This window comes from Dromaius novaehollandiae, chromosome W, assembly GCF_036370855.1.
Source record: "Dromaius novaehollandiae isolate bDroNov1 chromosome W, bDroNov1.hap1, whole genome shotgun sequence".
NCBI classification, from domain to species: Eukaryota; Metazoa; Chordata; class Aves; order Casuariiformes; family Dromaiidae; genus Dromaius; species Dromaius novaehollandiae.
Window position 1 is genome coordinate 56,084,568 of NC_088130.1, and position 17,722 is coordinate 56,102,289.

Sequence of the window (17,722 nt, forward strand, 5' to 3'; positions counted from 1 at the left end):
AGAACACAGGATAAAAATAGATCCACCTTGATGGAAACTCCTGGAACAGATACAGAATCAGCCTCAATTTTTAACCTAATGCAAACAATCGTTTGCCTTTATGAAAACATCTCTCAACTTGACTTTTAAATATGCCGGGATTATCTTCTTTTTTATAGTTAGAACTTCTATTTATGTACCGATACAGAACTTATATTAAGTAAGCCTGTAAGAGAACTGTGGTTAACCAGGGCAACACCAAACAATAATATTTGTAAAATCAGGCCCAGGAAGGGTAAAGCTGCTTCTACATAAATGAATTTTGCTGCTGTGTTCTCTAAGGCCACATCTTAAGATAGCTGTACATTATTTAACACCATAATATCCCAAGCCCTGATGCACTATATTAAGCAATACTGAAAACCACAAGAAGTCCCAAAGACTAACTTTTCTTCTACGTGGTGTCATGTAGGAGTCAGTGGTTACAACTAAGTGCACAGCCCCACCCGTAAACTTGCCTACATTCTGCAGCTTTCATACGTTAGTACATACTTGCACATGGTACAGAGCATATTCTGATGAGTGTTCGGTACCTTAGCGTAGGGGCTATGCATGCTGCCACCCTGTCCAGCAGTAAATAACTGAGGTTTCTTCTTGGGCATGAGATAAATGCTATAAGCCTTGCATATAGCTGGGAAGACAAACAGCAGTGTTAGTAGAAAACATATGGATCACAGGACTTGCCATGCTTAAACACATCCTTAAGCTTGCCATCCACCTTCCAGGTGGATACCTTCCAGACAGAGAGCCCGTGGGTATCTAAAGATCTAGCAAGCTGTATCACATCTGAAAAGTGATGTGGAAAAACTGAGAGGAGGAATGCAGGGACTCTGTGTAAATATAGAACTTCATATGCTTCTGAAAAGCACACGTTAGGTATCTCCACCTCCTCCCTGGCTAAGCTATCTTTTTCTCCCTACTTATACACTGACGTATAGAAATTTAGTTTCAAGCAGTGAGTGGGTGTACAGCTCAGGCCAAGGACAGTGTGGAAGAAGGCATATTTGTTTTCCTAGATATGGTTCAGCAGTGGAGAAGGTGGTGTGGCCTGGCAACTTTGTGCAGGGAGAATTTTGAAGACTGCAGCCACTTATACAGGATTCACTAAAGCTGGCTGTTCAGCTGAGTGACAGGAATTCTGGTCAAATGACTTCTGTTCATGCACAGATCAACTCTGGAGTGCATGCAAAGTTCATAACAGTTATGGTGCTTTAAATTCATCTGCCATGTTCATGCCATGGATTGAAGCACAGAAGATCTGAAGCATCACACAAGCATCAACTTACTAAATTTTGTAGCATAGGACATGTTTCTCTGTGGGAGCTCTTAGACAGAAATAGAGGAAGCATGGCGACATCTGTCTGATAAACTGGCAAGCAAAAGGATACAACTGACGGGAATGATAGGACACCGGAAATGGAGCCAACACAACAGTGACAAGAATTGCTAAGTAAGGAGCACAGTGAAAACCTGCACAGAGCAAGGCAGTATATTTGAATGTGATACATTGATGTTGGGACTTGCAATATTAAGAGTATAGAAATGTCTGAGATGTTCTCAGTAATTTTTATTTGCAGATTTCCATGCTTGTCTGGCTATTACAAATCTAAATTAGCTTGTAACTCTCACAAATCCTCTTTTTCATGATGTAATTAGGCCCTTCCACTACTGTGCAGAGTAAGCCTCTTCAATTTCATATCCATAAATCAGACTTAGTTCTAGGACTGGTTCCACCAACCCTTCCACAGTTAGTAAGATTGTTACCATTTGTTGGTGTTTATCATGTTCTTCAGAGATTTATATTGAGCTTCATTTAGCTTCATTTTCTTCCAAGAACTATGCTGTATCTTGTTTCACTGACACGAAGGCTGACCTCTCATGCTACTGTATGGGACTCAGCAATGGGACTCATCCAACATGATTAAGGATGTGCTGAACTTTACACTGCCGGTATAATCAACTGTGGGATGGTATAAGTGCTTAGATTGGGAAGCAGGCCTGCAGCTGTTAAACACTTTACAACATGCAGGTTGTTTTAACAGATGAACTCCTGTAGGAAGTCCTTTCTCAGGCATTAGCTCACTATAAACACTATAGAAATTTGTAACTGAAACACTAAGACTGGTCTGAATGATCTGTGAATGGAATGCTTGTGTCTGGAAGCATCAGAAGACACAGAGAGCAAAGGCTGAACGAGTGGCCTGTATTGCAAAGCAGGGACATGAACGACAGCAGTCGAACCAATAAGCAGTGAGGAGTGTGTTGTTTACATCAAGACCAGAAGATATCTACTCTGATAAAACTACAGCACAGGCAACTCGTCACCCGAAAACCCTTGTTCTGATAACATGGGTTTGGATAACATGTCTTCCCAACAGGAAGACAGACGGTAGCCATAAAGATGGCAAAACAAAGAGACAAAGATAATGGGCAGAAACTTTGCCCAAGATTAATGGAGGATAAGGCAAGCAAGATTCTGAAGCAAAATCATCCCATAAAAACTGCTTGACTCAAGAAGGTGTAAAAGACCTGTCCAAAAAATAGTTCTTTGTTGCCAGTCAAGAGAGACCCAACATACTTAGTGAGGACTCAACAGCTGGTGTCCTCTATGCTACATACAAATGACCCTGGCCAGACCACTCGGGCACAAATATCTTGATGCTTGGCAGTATGTGGCAGGGAGATCCACCTTGTAGCTAGCTTCTCTGTATTGTGTGGATGAATCTTCACCTTCGCTGCTAACCATAAGAGTCTTATTACTGGCAGTGAATCCAGTATTTCCACACAACGTATTTTTGAGGCATCTGAGGTAGAAATTTTTGCAGTGAAAGGAATGCAAGTGCCTTCAATCTAATTGTTTTAGGCAAGTAGTGTTTTTCTTTCCATTTCTTTTCAAATTCATGGCACTAAGTTAGCACAGGTCAGCAGATCAAAGTCCTTCCTTGCTCCTGCCTGCAAACACAAACCACAATAGAGCATATGGTTTTCCTGCAGGCAGAGGCAACCAGGGAATTTTGTGAAGCCATACGGCAATATATTGACAACGTGTCACTGGGATTTGCAGGCATGGGTCCCTAATGATGAAGAAAAATCTCCGTATTTGAAAAATCTTAATTACAAAGAGATTACTTCTCTGAGGTCAGAGAACTCATTTCCAAGAATAGCTCTGATCCAGCCTGACAACACAGGGATGCTTCCACTGCAACCTCATAGGAAAATAGGCTGTTGCCTTGTGAATGTACCAAAACACATGCACTATCCAGTGTACTCGAGGCTGTTATTGGCATGAGAGAGGCTACTCTTGCTCCTGTCACAGCAAATGTGAGTTTTGTTATTGGCTTTCCTGGATACATTCAGTCAGACATCAAATTTGTTTTGATGGTTGTATTATATAACCATTTTTTAAAGAACAGCTTAAGAATAAGAAATAACTTTTATAGACTTAATATATAGTCCATAAAATGAATCATTGGCAGGCCTTTCTTGGCAATATTATGTATTTACACTCTCTGGTGTTTGTAAATGCTGGTAGAAGTACTGCATCACACATGGTTGGTTACACTGTATGGTTTTTAAAATGTGCACACAACTTTTCAGCAAAGGAAGTTCTTTAATATTCTTCATTGGCTGGAGGAAAGTGGGTGCCAAATACAACTGTGAAATGGGAAACAATGCACAAAGGAAAAGTTCCAGAACATCAACACATCCGTTCCTTTTCTCTGCCATAAATAACCAACACACCCTTAAAAGCAAGACTAAATGGCTCCAGGAAACTCTCATTAATGAAAATGTCCTAGCGGGGCTTCTCACTTTCATTTGAAATTTACAGTGCCCCAAAAAGCTTTTTTCTGACCTAGAGAGCAGATAAGTTGTTCTCCAAGTAATATTAAGTACTAAGATAAACTAGCTGGCCTCTTATCCAGAGAGACTTAAACGTTCCTCTCTCACTGCCCAAAATGTTAATATTGAAAGGCATTTTCCTGCTGCTGTTAAGATGGATGACAAAATCCTGCACTGAGTTTATAAAGGCAGAGTGTGTATTCCAGCATCTGCCCTTCAGTTATCTGGAAACCAGAGATAAGGCAGGAAACAAAATAAATGACCTGCATATACGTACTACATGCAGTTAAGTTTTATTTTAAAATAAAATAGTTTTGATATTTTACAGGGAAGGTCACATGATGAGACAAGATACATAAATGGCATAGTTGCTGCAGATCAGTAGGGGATAATTAAACCAACCTTTCATCTATGGTATATTTATATTTAAATTAGCATATTAACAGTATGACAAACTGATATTGAAACTTGTGTTCTATAGATTTGTGTTAAATAGCCAGGTCAAGAAAGTTTCTTAACTTCTGATTGAGTCATTAAAAATTGAGTCATTAATTACAAAACCAAAAACCAAATAACTTCAGGAACTACCCTTATGTCTGGTTTCTCTTGTCAGCGTCTAATTTTGCAATCATATTTTTCCACAAAACCTCTTTCCCCACTTCTTCCATGGAATGGCTGTGGATTACAGGGAAAGCTGCCTAGCTAAGTATAAAGAGGAAACAGTAAAACTGACTATTGCTTGATTTTGTCGTACAGAAAATGGGCCAGATCTTCTGCATTTACTCATGATACAGATTCCTTGATCAACAGGGCTTCTTGCCAAGTGAGAAGCCTGTGAGCCTTTACTAAGGGTAAAATAACACGATCTGCAGAAAACATAGGCAGTAAATTTCATTTAACATCTTTGATGCCTTCAGAAGAAAGTTCTTGCATCCCTTTAGTGCCTGTAAACCTACATTTGTGGGTCTGTCATCCATGGCCCAGGGTGAGCTGCATCCTTAACAGTGTCTCTGCAATCCTTGATCCAGACTCAAGGGAGGGCACCAGGCTGCAATTCCTGAGGTCTGGAAAAGGAGAAAGGCAGAGGCTGCGCTCCGTCGGATGGGTCAGACACAGTGATAAGGGCACCTTTTCCCTATGCCTTCTGGTGCTATGGATATGCCCAGTAATACTGTTTCCTCACAGGACTGCGGGAGTCCCTGGCATCCACTGCAGCCCTGGGTACTGTTGGGTTGAGAGAGGGCAGGGGAACTTCAGGGCTACCATGGGAACAGGGAATTAAAGGTCTTGGGCAGCCAAAGTGCCAGACTTCTTGGAGTGCACAGTGGAGTCCAGACCCCAGAACTAGGCATCCAGCAGCTATTCCCGGTGTGGAGAGATTTGGGCAGTGGGACTGTGAAGAGCTGACTGACGGATGTGTTGGGTAGGGAGCTGTTTAAACCTAGCTGACAGAAGAGCACTAAGAAAAGGACTCTTTCAAGTCAGCGCTTCTTTGGACTTATAAATGTTTTAATCTATTTCAGGAGGAGACATCATCTTCTGCCAAGCAACTTGTGCTTTTAATACAAGTCTGTATAGTACATATATAGTGCTGTTTAATACAAGTCTGTATAGTACAAGCAATTATGATTCACAGCCCAGGGCTTCTCTTCAAATGCAATTTAAAAAAAACGTGTTTCCCAGGAACAGTGTGTGTGTATAAGGAGACTTCATGCTTCCCTTTAAGAAGGTGACATAGGTCAAAGGGTAGAGGACTCTCTCAGGATACAAGGTCTGAAGTCAAGCATGGTCTTAAGCCAGAAGAGACCTAAACTCATGTCTCCTGAAGCATGACCTAACTATGAGGTTTATGCTTCTCTTGTTGACTGATGCTTCGATTCTCTTTGCACAAGCAAAGACAATGGAAAGGAGGGAACAGGGTTGAAGATTTTTTTTCTACAGAATAGCCTGTATCCACTTAGGCTGAGCAGGGAATGTGCAGGGTGGCAGGAGACTCTGACTCTGGACCTGCAGTCCATCTACTTACCCAAGATGGGACACAAGTCTGGACCCAGGATCTCCATGCAGTTATTTGAGGTTCCTTATCATCTAGGATCTCAGAAAATCTACAGCAGTGTGGAAAACCCCTGTAGGAACATGTAGACAGAAAAACGCAAGGAAAACTGAGCAGTTGCTTTCTTCTCCCCATCCTGCTGTGGTTTACTGGGAAACGAGGGAGGAGTCACAGACCTGCTAACTCTTCTGATTTTATGGGCCTTGTGATACACATTTTTTTAATTGCCTGACTCTTGAGACTGTGGAATTGTGAGTTTTGTCAAGTGACAATTGTGAGATTGTCAAGTTTTATTTAAAAGAGAGGCTGGCATGTAGCTGATGTGGCTTCAAAGAAACGCTGGAGGTTGAGCCCCAGACCTCAAACACTAGAGGTGAAGAGAAACATAAAATGAACCAAGACTCTCCTGGGTCTGGAGGGCCTGGCCCACCACTTCAAGCCGTTGAGGGCCGTCACTGTTGAAGACATGCAAAACACTCTTCTAAGTAGGATATTTTCCTGTGCCACTGAGAGAACCTGAAATGATCAGATCAGGTTTGTACCTTAATCTACCCCAAAGCATGCTTTTAATAGCTCGTCGGGGACCTAACCAAACCGCTGGTCACTGGAGAATCTGTAACACCTCAGTCCTGACTGAATCCTGGCAATACAAATAAATAATAATGACAGGCACAGCGACTGCGGAGTGCGCCTAAAACCCGGGCTGTCGTCGGTCTGGCAGCGCATCGCGGCGGGGCGGCGAGGCCTGCGGGAGCCCCCGGAGCTGGAAGCGCCCTGCGGCGGCGGCGGCAGCCCGGGCGAGGCGCGGGCGTCCCGGGAAGGCTTCGGGGGGGGCCGGGCCCCGGGGGGGCCGCAGCGCGGCTCGGGGAGCCGCAGCGCCGGGCCGTGCGTGGCGCAGGCTCCTCCCGCCGGCGGCCCGCCAGCCCCTCTCCTCCATCCCTCCCTCCCTCCCTCCCTCCCTCCTTCCTCGGCTCCATCCCTCGGCGGCGGCTTCCTGTCGGCGCTGCGCACTGCCGCCCGCCGCAGCTGGGCCGCCCGGGACGGCGCCGCGGCAGCGCCCGCCGGCATGAGGCAGCCGCAGGGCACGGCGAGGCGGCGGCGGGTGAGTGGCGGCCGGGCGGCGGGGGGGGCGGCGGCGCCCGCCCGCACGTGGGGGGAGGCCGCCCCCGGCCCCGGCCCCCGCGGTGCTGCGCGGTGCGGAGGGGCGCGGAGGGGCGGCGGGGGAGCCGCGGCGCTGCCGCCCGGGCGCCTCCCCGCGAGCGCGGCAGCCGTCTCGGCTCCGCTCGCCGCGCGGCGGCCCCGCGGGGCAGGTGGCGGCGGCCCCCGGTGCCGGCGCGGGGAGCCCGGCGCGGGCGGCGGCGGCGGCTGCCTGGCGGTGCGCGGGGGAGACCGGCGGCTCCGCGCCGCCGCTGCGCGCAGCCTGCGGCTTCAGTAGAGGCTGTGTTTTGTCAACAGCTCGTTCTGCCGGGCGGCAGGTTGCTCCAAGGACCGGACAGCCGGAAAACACTGCTACCCCTCTTTTTGATTTTTATTTTCTTAATAAGTAGCGCCCTTCCAGAAGCGGGGGGGGATCTGAGGCTGTGCAGCCCCTTCCGCGCCCGGGGAGCATCTGGCCGCTGCGCGCCTCGCCGCTCGCTGCCTTGCGCCGCCGTAGGGGACGCGGGCGCTGTGACAGCTCGCGGTGCTGGTGTGAGGGACCGCATTTCTAACGGCTGGAGGCTGTGCTTAGAAAAGAGCCCTCTAAGCCCCCGAGGTGCTACGGAAAGATCATCCTTCTGTCGTTAAAATTCAGCGCGCGTAAGTAGATGGGACCTGAGCACATTTATTGGAGACAAGCTTTGTGTTGCTTCGGTAAGAACTGGTGACATACGTGGTTTGATTTGGTTTTTAATTGCAATCAGTCATGGACGCCTGGGGACTTTGCTATAAATGGGAGTAGAGCAGCAGATAAATGCTGTAGTCATCTAGTGCTGGGCAGAGTTAGGCTTTGAGCTGTCCTGTAGGAATTGTCACTTTGATTTTCTTGCAGGGACTTTCACGCTCAAAATGTCCATTGCGAAAACAATCAAGGTTTCATGTTCCGTAACCAAGCTGGCCACGTCCTGTCGAACTCCCTCAAGGAGTCATGGGCATGGGTAGCCCTGTGCTGTCTTTAAAACCTAGCTTGTTACTAAAGTTAGGGAATGCAACTTGCCTTTGACATCGCACCTGGAAGTCCGTTCTGCCTTTTTCCCTTGCTATAAAAGAATTCTTTAAATTCCTGTTAAATCCTTCGTTCAGCTCTGTAGAACAAACCCAGGCTGTTAATCGACTTAGCAGCTTTGGTAGCTGTGAGGAAGATTAAGGTCTGTGCCCTGCCATTCCCCCCCTCAAATTAGCATGTAGCAATGCCAGTTGAGACAGTGTGGTGTTTAATGTAGGTCCCTCAGTGCACGTGTGCTTTATAAATAAAGCTTGGCACCTTCTGCGGGGAAGAATGCGTGCATTCCTCAGTCTGCGGAAAGCCTCTGCTTGTCCTCAGCTTCTCAGCCATTGTATTCTGTGGGTTTTGCTGATAAAGGTAAGCATTGATTTTTGTATGTTTTTGGTGATAAAGGAAAGCGTGCGCTTCTTGACTGGGCCCCGTTGTGAATCAAGAGCAAAACAAAAGTCATGGTTGATGAGGGAAAGGTTGGGATCTAGGAGAGGCAGCAGGAGCGAGGAGTGGGTCTGCAAAATGAATCCTGCCGTATCTGCAGCTGGTTGGTGCTGTTCAGATTCAGCTACCCGTCGTCAGTTAGATAGGAGCCTGCGAGTTTCTTCGGAGGGGTCTGCTGAGGCAACTAAGAAAAGAAAGCTTCATCTCAGCAGACTGCAGGTCTGCAGGGGTCTGTATCTAAACTGGAAAATTTTTTAGAGGTCCACGATTCAGAAGCTTAAAAATCACCAACTTGGAGCTGGTTTGAACGATAGCTTTTAGGCAGTCAGCAAATCATCAAATTTTGTTTGGTTTTCCTTTCTGTTTGCTTAGTCTTTGCATCCTTTCATCTTATCGCTATTTCACCGATTCAACATTTTATCAGCATTATTAAGTGATAACAGTTTCCATTGTGCACTTTCCAAACATACCTTTTTAGTCACTTACAGCCACCAGTGGCAAGTAGTTTAGATTGTATCAAATCCCTTTACAGGTGTGCCGAGGAAAGGGAGAGACTTAACCTTTAGGCAGGGTCATTCTCATAGACTTGCCGAAGATTGTGGAGTACATGAAGAGCCATTTGGGTGGAGATGCTCTCCAAGAAAGAGAGATAAACTTGTTTTTACAAGTGGTAAAGCTGCCGCTGCTGCTTTAACACAGAATTCATGGGGCTTTAATTTTCCAGTGCTTGATGAGTTAGGATCTGTTGCCATAAGGTCACATCTGTTTCAAGATCCTGCACAGCTCAGACAGATTCTAAGGGCTTCAGTAACACTAATAAAATTGTCTGAATTTATAAATGTCCATATGTAACACTAGAACAGTCTGTAAATCCATTACAAGTGGTTTCGTTTGAGCATGGTTACATTGTTTTATCCAAAGGGGAACTGATAGTAAATTTTGTGCGGCGTGAGAAGATGATGTATTTAAACACAAGGCTAAACGTATGTTAGTAAGAATTCCATGTGAAAGATGAAACGGTCCTTCAGGAAGAGAGCGTCTGGCAGTCTTAATCTAGATTTTTGCAAATACCGATTCTGTCTTGTAGAGTGCAAGGCATTACCAAGGCTGATGCAGATGGATTATATTTTTCTGCAAATGACTCAATAGATGATATGACCAGGTACGTGAGGTTGTTTTGCAGTTATGTTTTGTGCTAGTGTTCAGAGGAATGCAGAGGATGGTAAGTAAATTCAGCGATTGCTGTTGTGTAATTTAAAGAGTGAGGATACATTTGTTAGATGAAAACAAAAATGATGTTAAATTTTTAAAAGACTGTTTATGTTATCTTGTAATGAGCTTTGTTACAGCTGTTGAATGGTAGCTTTTGGATAATGGAAGGGAAACAGAAAAATAAGTCAGGAAACTTTCCGGAATGAATTTTGTTCTGTTTTAAATAATATTCATTGATCTAGGAAACAGTTATAATAAAAATACTGGAAATCCTGGGTTCAGATACTGATATTGAAATACAGAGAGGATTCAAGTGAAGGGATGTTAATTAGTAGTGCAAAGGGAGAAGTCTGACAAAGGAGGTTTAACAGTGCTCTGGTAGGTGAAAGGCAAGATATGGGCAGCTGCCTTGAAGAGGCGATGCCACAGCTCCACGTTGGGCAGTGATTCACGTGCACAAAGCAAAAGAGAACTAGCAGGAAAGTCAGTTTATCCTCTTGTCACCGTAACTATCTAGAATTAGTTGAAATGGTTTCATGTTCTGGTTCGTCTTTCCCTCTGAAATTTAGTTTTGAATCCTCTTTGATAGTTGGGTGTTGAATTTCTGTCTTAAAGATAAGAAAGAGAAGCTACTTTCTTCTAGGTATGGATTGAGAGGTGACAGTGCTGTGTGCCCCAAGGCTGGTTTATGTATTTCATTCCATAAACTGCTCAATGTAAAAGATACAGATAATCCCTGGCAGTCGGGCCTGGAACCCATGGTCCCTGCCTGCCAGCGAGTGCCCTCTCCCAAGGACACAAGGACACAAGGACAGAGTCATGCTCTGAGTCAGTGATTACTTAAGCCATGGGGAGAAATGCCATCTGCAGAAAGCCTTGAGAAGGATCCTTCCCAACTGGTCTGCTGCCTGTCTCTTAGAGTAGTCTCCAGGATGGTCGAGGATGTTTCCCACTTCCCGGGTGAGTGCTCTAACCACTGCGCTGCCTTAGAAAAGGGAGCATCACAGCTTCTTTCTTTCTCTGATTGTCTTTAACCAAAAGCAATGGCCTCTGCTCTTTCTGTGGAAGTTAATTCTTGGATACAAGCGTGACATGTTCTCTGCATGTTTTATGGGCAGATGAGGGAACAATGACTTTGCGGGTCTCGAGCATTTAAGCATTAGGCAGATGTTCTGGCCCTGCCAAAGCTGAGACTGTCTGCATCTGTGCATGCTGATGCCTCCAGAGTTTTATCATCGCTTCTGTCTTTTTTTGACAGTAATACTAAGCTGTAGCTAAATAGGAGTTTGAAGCATCTTTGTTTTAGGTTGTGTCTAAAGTTCTGGTTTTATGGGTGCTTAGAGGTCTCCATGGATCTCTTCCAGAGTCATTAAGGTGGCAATGATAGGGGCCATATAAATTCCTGGATGGCAAGAGCTGTTTTCTTATCTGCCTTTGGGGTGGAGGGGGAGCTTAGGATACCAGTCACCAGGCAAGCACCGAGGCTCCCGTGTTGTTTGTCTGCCTTACTAATTTGTAGATTGACAGATAATGATATCTAGAGGTTCTGAATTGACACTGAGCAGAATACCAAAGCACTGCTTTTCATATGCACCACCAGTTTTTTGCTGATCATTGCTGTTCTCCCTCCCCTGGAAGTTTCGTAATTCCTAAATTTATGAAAGTTTTGTAATTCCTAAATTTACAGATTGTTGGAGCCCTCCTATTGTGCTTCTGTAAGGCCCTTGCACTTCTGCTAGAACCAGAAACTCTTGGCATGGGCTTTTGCCACTTTGCTGCTGTCTCCCTTTCCCTGCTGCTGCCTCTGGAATCACTCCTGATAGTAGGTTTTACTGCAAGGAGAAAGTGCTTAAACTAAATATAACTCCTAGCCCTTCAGTATGAATGTTGGTCAGGGTGTAAGGTTTTGAAGGGCATATATCTCCCCTCCTCTTTCCACGTGCTGTCTGGAGCTGGCATTGGAGTGATATCAAAGACGGTTGCTACAACAGAAGCAGCTTTGCCAGGCAGAGAACTGCTGAGTTGTCAGCTGTTGAGTCCAAATTATGCCTTTTACCTCAGGGAGCACAAGTTATAAAAGCATGTGTCATGGAAACAAGGACAGCACCATACTAATTCCCTGCTCTTTCTCTTTCTGCCTCACTCCCCACCATGCCAAAAATCAGACCCACAGAATAGGCTGCAAGAGAGGACGGGCCGCCTGGGTTGCCAGCTTGGTGCAAGGGGAGCACCTGCAAGCGGGATGGCTCCCCCCTCGCTTGGGCCACGTGTTACCAGGGAGCAGAGATTTCTTTTTCACCTGTAAAACCATAAATTTAGGGGCTGCTTCCTGCAAAACAAGAGTGCAGACTTTGAGCCAGCCTCAGGCAGTTGAAGTTTCCTGAAGTCTTAGGAAACTACAGGAGGACTTTCTTTGGATTGCTTTTATGTGTTTGCTGTCTTCCAGGCCAGCTAAAAAACTTTGCTGAACAGTAATGTTGATTAGAAAATTATTGGGTTTTTGAGGGTTTTCTTTTTTCTTTTTGGTGGGAAGATGCTCCTATATTGATGAGCAACATTATACCAGTGTTGTCTGCCATTATAGCTTAGTGCATTTTGATGACCCTTTACAGTCAAAAGTACTTTCTTTCAGAATATATATATATTCCTAAAATAGCAAAATGTATTTGTGCTTGCTCTATAACTATAGCTGTACTGATAATAGCTTTATAATATCTACTGAATCTTGATAGCTTGATATCAGAGTAGCTTAGTAGTTTGCAGTGCATAATCATGAAGTTTATATAAAGTAATTTGTACTATTTTTTTAGTTGATAAACACTAACTTAGAAGTATGCTCGAATACTGCTTATGCTTAATTGACTTTGTCATTACTACACAAGTTGCTGCAAGCTGTAGTAAAGACGCAGGTATCAGAGATGGTCGAAGATAGTTTGCATGGTCAGCCTGGCTCAGATGCTCCCTGTTTTCTGTTTCTGGGCCTCAGCCATCTAAGCTAGCTTTACTCCTTAAATGAATCGGTTGCTTTTCTCCAAGAGGAAATCCTGGCTGGGCTGACTGGACAGCATGGTCGAAGGTCTGTTCTGGGTGGCATGGATATGGACTATGGTAAGCTGGGCTGGCACTGTGGGCAGAGCAAGCTAGCTCTATCCCAGTTGACTTTGTGCCCTTGGGCATGCAACACACTTCCAGCCTAAAGCTTTAAGAATCACTTTCTTTTTATTTAGAGCACTTTGAACTGAGAAGCAAGCGCACAAAATTGTCTTGGAGCCAAATGGTGATGTGGGCCACTAACTGTGAAGTGGTCACTGGGCTAGTCCATTCCTGGGCATGCTGGTCCCAAGCAGTGTGAAGGCAAACCAGTCTGCAGCATTTAGGCTGGGGTGAAGTTACCTCTGTAGTACAGTCTACCGGCAGCATGGGCATCTCTGATATGTGTTATTTCTGTAACTTTACAAGCTACATTTCAAATTACTAGGATGTCTGAGAGCTGCACTGCACATCCCACATATCATGAAGACCCAGGGGAGAGGGAGATACGGACATGGCTGTGTTCAGTGTGGGGCTGGCCTGAGCAGGGCTTTTGGGGCTGTCTGCTGATATTTGCCCTAGCCCTGCAGCCCTGCTTCCTTTCAGATCAGGACTTAAGCGATCACCAAGAAGCTCTTGTGCCAGGACAGCTGAGCTGCTCTTCGTGTGATGTAACCCTGTTTGTATGGCTGACCATGGACGTGCCCGTCTTGAACTGCGCTATCTAATGGCTTCTCTTAGCTATAAAATCTGTGAGGACAGAGCTACAAATATCTTTCTCAAATAATTGGTGTTAATAATACTGCAGGGCAAAAATGCTGCGTAAGTCAAATGAATTTCGAAGGAGAATTATAGTGGTCACTACTATAGTTGGGGCTTTTGCAGGCTCTGAAGCGCAAAGGTGAATGTAAGCTGTATGTATTCCAACTACAACTAATTTTCAGAATATTTCATATTTTGGATCAAGTTCAGCACTTCATAGCAAAAGAGATGCTTGACCTCTGAGGTTTTACAGCCACTCTGGAGCTAAAACTAAGGAGATAAGTTGTTAATGTTTAATCCTAGGGAGAGAAACTCTGACTTACTTATGTTGTAGACTTTACTGTTGTCTTGAGTTATGTGTAACAAACCCTGAAATACTGTGTGTGTGATAGGGACATAAATGTTGCACTTTTTTCTTTCACTTTGGTTAGAGTTTCTGCTGGTTCTGAGGCTAAAAATATCTGTTCCCTAGTGTCTACCTATTCCTCTTCCTTTCCCCCTCGTTCCCCCTGCTCCGTACTCCTCCAAAGGTCATGGCTACAAGAAATCTTTAGTATGCTGGTCCCTAGGCATGTAACTCATAATTCATCTGCTAGAATAATATTGTCACAGTTCCCAGTATAGAACAGTCTTCTCCTCTGATTTAAATGTGATTGATCTATTTCTTTTCTGAAATGCCAGGAAGTTTTCAGAAAAGGATATTTTTGACCAAACCTTGTGTTGTATTTCAAATGATAGGATTAATTTGGATGTAAATTTAACATGTAACCCTTATTTTAAATCTTACCTCAAAATTGATAGCTAGTCCTCTGTATATTGTCTTCCTTCAGCATTAAAACATTTTTTAATTAAAGATCTATAGGATTTTTGTGCCAGTTTAGTCTGAGGTAAACTGAACCCAAGAATAATCTGGGAACTCCTGCATTGAGCCCATGTTTAGAAGTTGTGTAGGAATGCATTCAATCTTACCTTTAAGATTTCAAGCAGTTCATCCCATCCTTGAAAAGCTTTGCCAATACTTAATTACCTTTACTTTTAAAAATATGCGCTTTTAGTTTTAGTTAAGATTTACTGCAGGGCATCGACTCTTGCTTGTATCTTTGCGTGGGCTATGTTAAAATCCTTTCTCCATGTAGGTAATTGAAGACTGTGTTCAAATAACCTCATTAAACTAAATAGTTGTATTGTTTTAGGCTTTGCAACTACAGCCTGTCTCCCAGATCTGAACTGCTCTGCTCCATTTGATTCTGCATATGAATGAACTTTGTACTGGATTAAACCATTTCTATTGCTAATGAATGTTTAATTTTTTTCTCTTGCATTGTTAGATCTCTTTCTTCTGTTACCTTGTCCATAGAGATTAAACTGGGAGGACTTTTATTTTCAGTAGCTTTTATACATTTACTTGCTTGAGCTGTGATAACTTACAAATTTGAAGGTTTTCTATCTGCTTCCCCATATTTCAACTGATGAGTGGTGCAGCCGGTGTTAACATGCGATGAATATGTCCTTGAAAAAATAGCTTCTTCTTTTTTATCCTTTTGCCCTACTGTATGCTTGCTTGTTAATCAGTAGGTAACTCTGGACTGGAGATCAGTTTGGGCAATGATTATTGCAGGCAGTAATGGGAGCAAGTGCTCAGCATTACAGTAACTGCTTTTAGAATTAGGTTGTTAACAGTCTGTGAGCAAAATAGTGTTAATTTTTCCTCCTGCATGTTAAACACAGAAGGTGTACATATAATTCCCCATCTTTTCTGAGTTGATTATATATGCATCTTTTAACTTTAGGTACCTAATGTGACTACCCACGTCAGCATTCAGTTCTCCTGAGGAGTAAGGACTGAGCCTGTCACAGGCTCTTGCAGCTGGGCCCCTGCCAAGAGTGGCAAATGTAAGTTTATGCATAACTTTACTCATGAAATAAAATTAGTCACGTATTTACAGGTTTGCAGATTCAGGAGCAGTGTGTGTATGTATGTGGTTACTGAGGTTTGTTATCATAGATAAATCAGTTAGTTGCACAGTTGCGAACAGCATTCCATGGCTTTGAGATACCTTCTCTGCAGTGGGCACAGGTGATCTCCGGTAGCGTTAACTGCCTGTTTCATGCGATGTGTGAAGTAAGATGTTACCATCCAAAGCTGTACTAGTGACTTTAAACCTGAACCTGAATACGTTAAGCCTGAACTAATGACTTTAATAAGAATTTAACTAGTATTGCTAATAACTTCCTCCAGTTGATCTCTTCTTTTGAAGTAATGTACATTGATTTTTGTGATTGATTTAGGGGGTTTTTTTGTTTGTTTTTTGCTTTCTAATTTAAAAAAAACCCTCTTTGAGATACTTGTCACTAACATTCCTGGTACTTATATGGATCTCTGATCTTTTTAATTTGTTCTGCCGTAGCTCACAAAGACTCTTCATATATATTGTTCTAAAGTCAAATATTTATGCCCTGAGGCACACACATTCTAATTTAAATAAATTTTGCAAATGTAATCATTATAGAGATCCAAAATATAGCTTTTTAGTATGCAAGACTGCAGAACTGGGAAAGGCAGAGTACTCTCCAAAGGCATCTGAGGTGGTGTTTTTAAATGGTAAGTGGGTTCTAAGAACTTGCTTTCTGGTGAGATTGGCACAAGATCTTGTAGAAAAGCATTCCGCAAAAGAAAAAAAAAAGTGAGATGTTGGTATTTCATACCATCAAACTTACACTAGAGGTTTTGCAGATCTCTGGATTTAGAAAATTAGAATGTACTCTGCCTTGTGAGTCGTACATTATAAATTGGACAGGTCCTGATGAAGTGCATAAAGAACAAAAATATTCCTAAGGAAAAACGAGACTGAAACAGAAACTAAAAATAAAGCAGAACATGCCTTTCTTATAACTGTATCAATTCACTTTATCTTCTATGCGGAGCTAGGTTTCCCCTCGCCCCCGCTGTCTCCCCCGCGTGCCCTGCCACCTCTCTTTGCAGCCACCAGAGAGACCATTGAGAATTGTCGCACGTCTCTCGTTCCCACAGCCAGACTTGCTCAGCAGTTTGGAAACAATAGCTGCTTCATTGCCGAGCCGTGAAACAAAAAAGTTAAGCGTATCAGCAACAATGCATGAAAAATGTGATGAACAACCTTCCACCGGAAAAGAGGTTTCCATGCCAATGTGTAGGTATTGAGGATTTATTGCAGACAGAAGCTAATCAGTAAGAAATCCTTCTTCTTTCGTACATCATCTGCCAGCTCGGTACTGAGAGAAGAAGTAAACTGTGAGATTTACTAATAATAGCAGGAAGGAAGAACCATGTTAAACAAAGATAGCAGAGTTGGAATGATTTCTGTGTGTAAAATTCAAGGATGTTTTCCCTCTCCTTCTGCACACATTTTTCTACTCACCCTTCAGAAAGTGAAAAAAAGCCATCTCTGATAGAAGAATCTTGCTTTCAAAGGAGGATTGAGGGAAAAGAGGCAGATTCAGGTACAAATGATGGCCGATTGTCCTACGAAAATGATGAGAAAATGTGAGATGAAGGGCAGCTGCAGCTTTGAAAATTTCTTTTTTGTTTCTTTATTCTAAGTCTGAATCAGGTCAGGAGAAACTTGTGGAACTGACTCACTGTGCCCTATTAGTAGCAGTCTCAATTTTCTATGAGCTGCTGTCAGTTTTAAATGAGATGCAGCATCGTTAGCCTTACAGACACTGCTGTCTCAGCACTTGCTAGTGTGTTATTTACAGGCATTCAATTCACTGGTTTTGCTAAGTTCTAAACCAACTGGCAGAAAAACATTGTTTTATTTTACAGCAATAAAAGTGATACATCCCAGCCTTCTTACCTGTTCTTTTAAAATGTTCAGATCTTCGTTGCTTTGTTACTTTTGTTGAGCATTTTCTTAATGGCTCAGAGTTTGCTCAACTGTTTGATCCCCATCAGACGCTTTATGAAAAACTGAAGAGCTGCTAATTTACTTATATCAAGCAAAATTAAGAAACTTTCTAAGTTAAATGATTCTAATCAAAAGACAAAATGTAGTCTTCTTGTTTGGGGTATTCAAAACAAAATTTAGGAATTTCTTAGTGTCTTCTTCACTCTGTGGACTGAGAGATCTCAGTTTATGTTGCATCAAATTTGAGGTCATCTTGCAAAA

The 17,722-nt window shown here is 43.5% G+C and overlaps 1 protein-coding gene across 5 annotated transcripts in view; it reads left to right on the forward strand.

Annotated features, from left to right (window-relative positions):
- The window catches only part of LOC112983582 (leukemia inhibitory factor receptor-like), a 143,085-nt gene that overhangs the window by 81,170 nt on the left and 44,193 nt on the right, over nt 1-17,722 (forward strand). For 2 of the 5 annotated variants that reach the window (XM_064500395.1, XM_064500397.1), the window contains exons 1-2: nt 6,885-7,034; nt 15,365-15,467. The gene's annotated coding sequence lies outside the window, so the exon portion shown is untranslated. Of the gene's footprint in view, nt 1-6,884; nt 7,035-7,590; nt 7,730-15,364; nt 15,468-17,722 lie in introns of those variants that run through there. The other 3 variants (XM_064500396.1, XM_026100793.2, XM_064500399.1) reach the window with 3 other exon arrangements.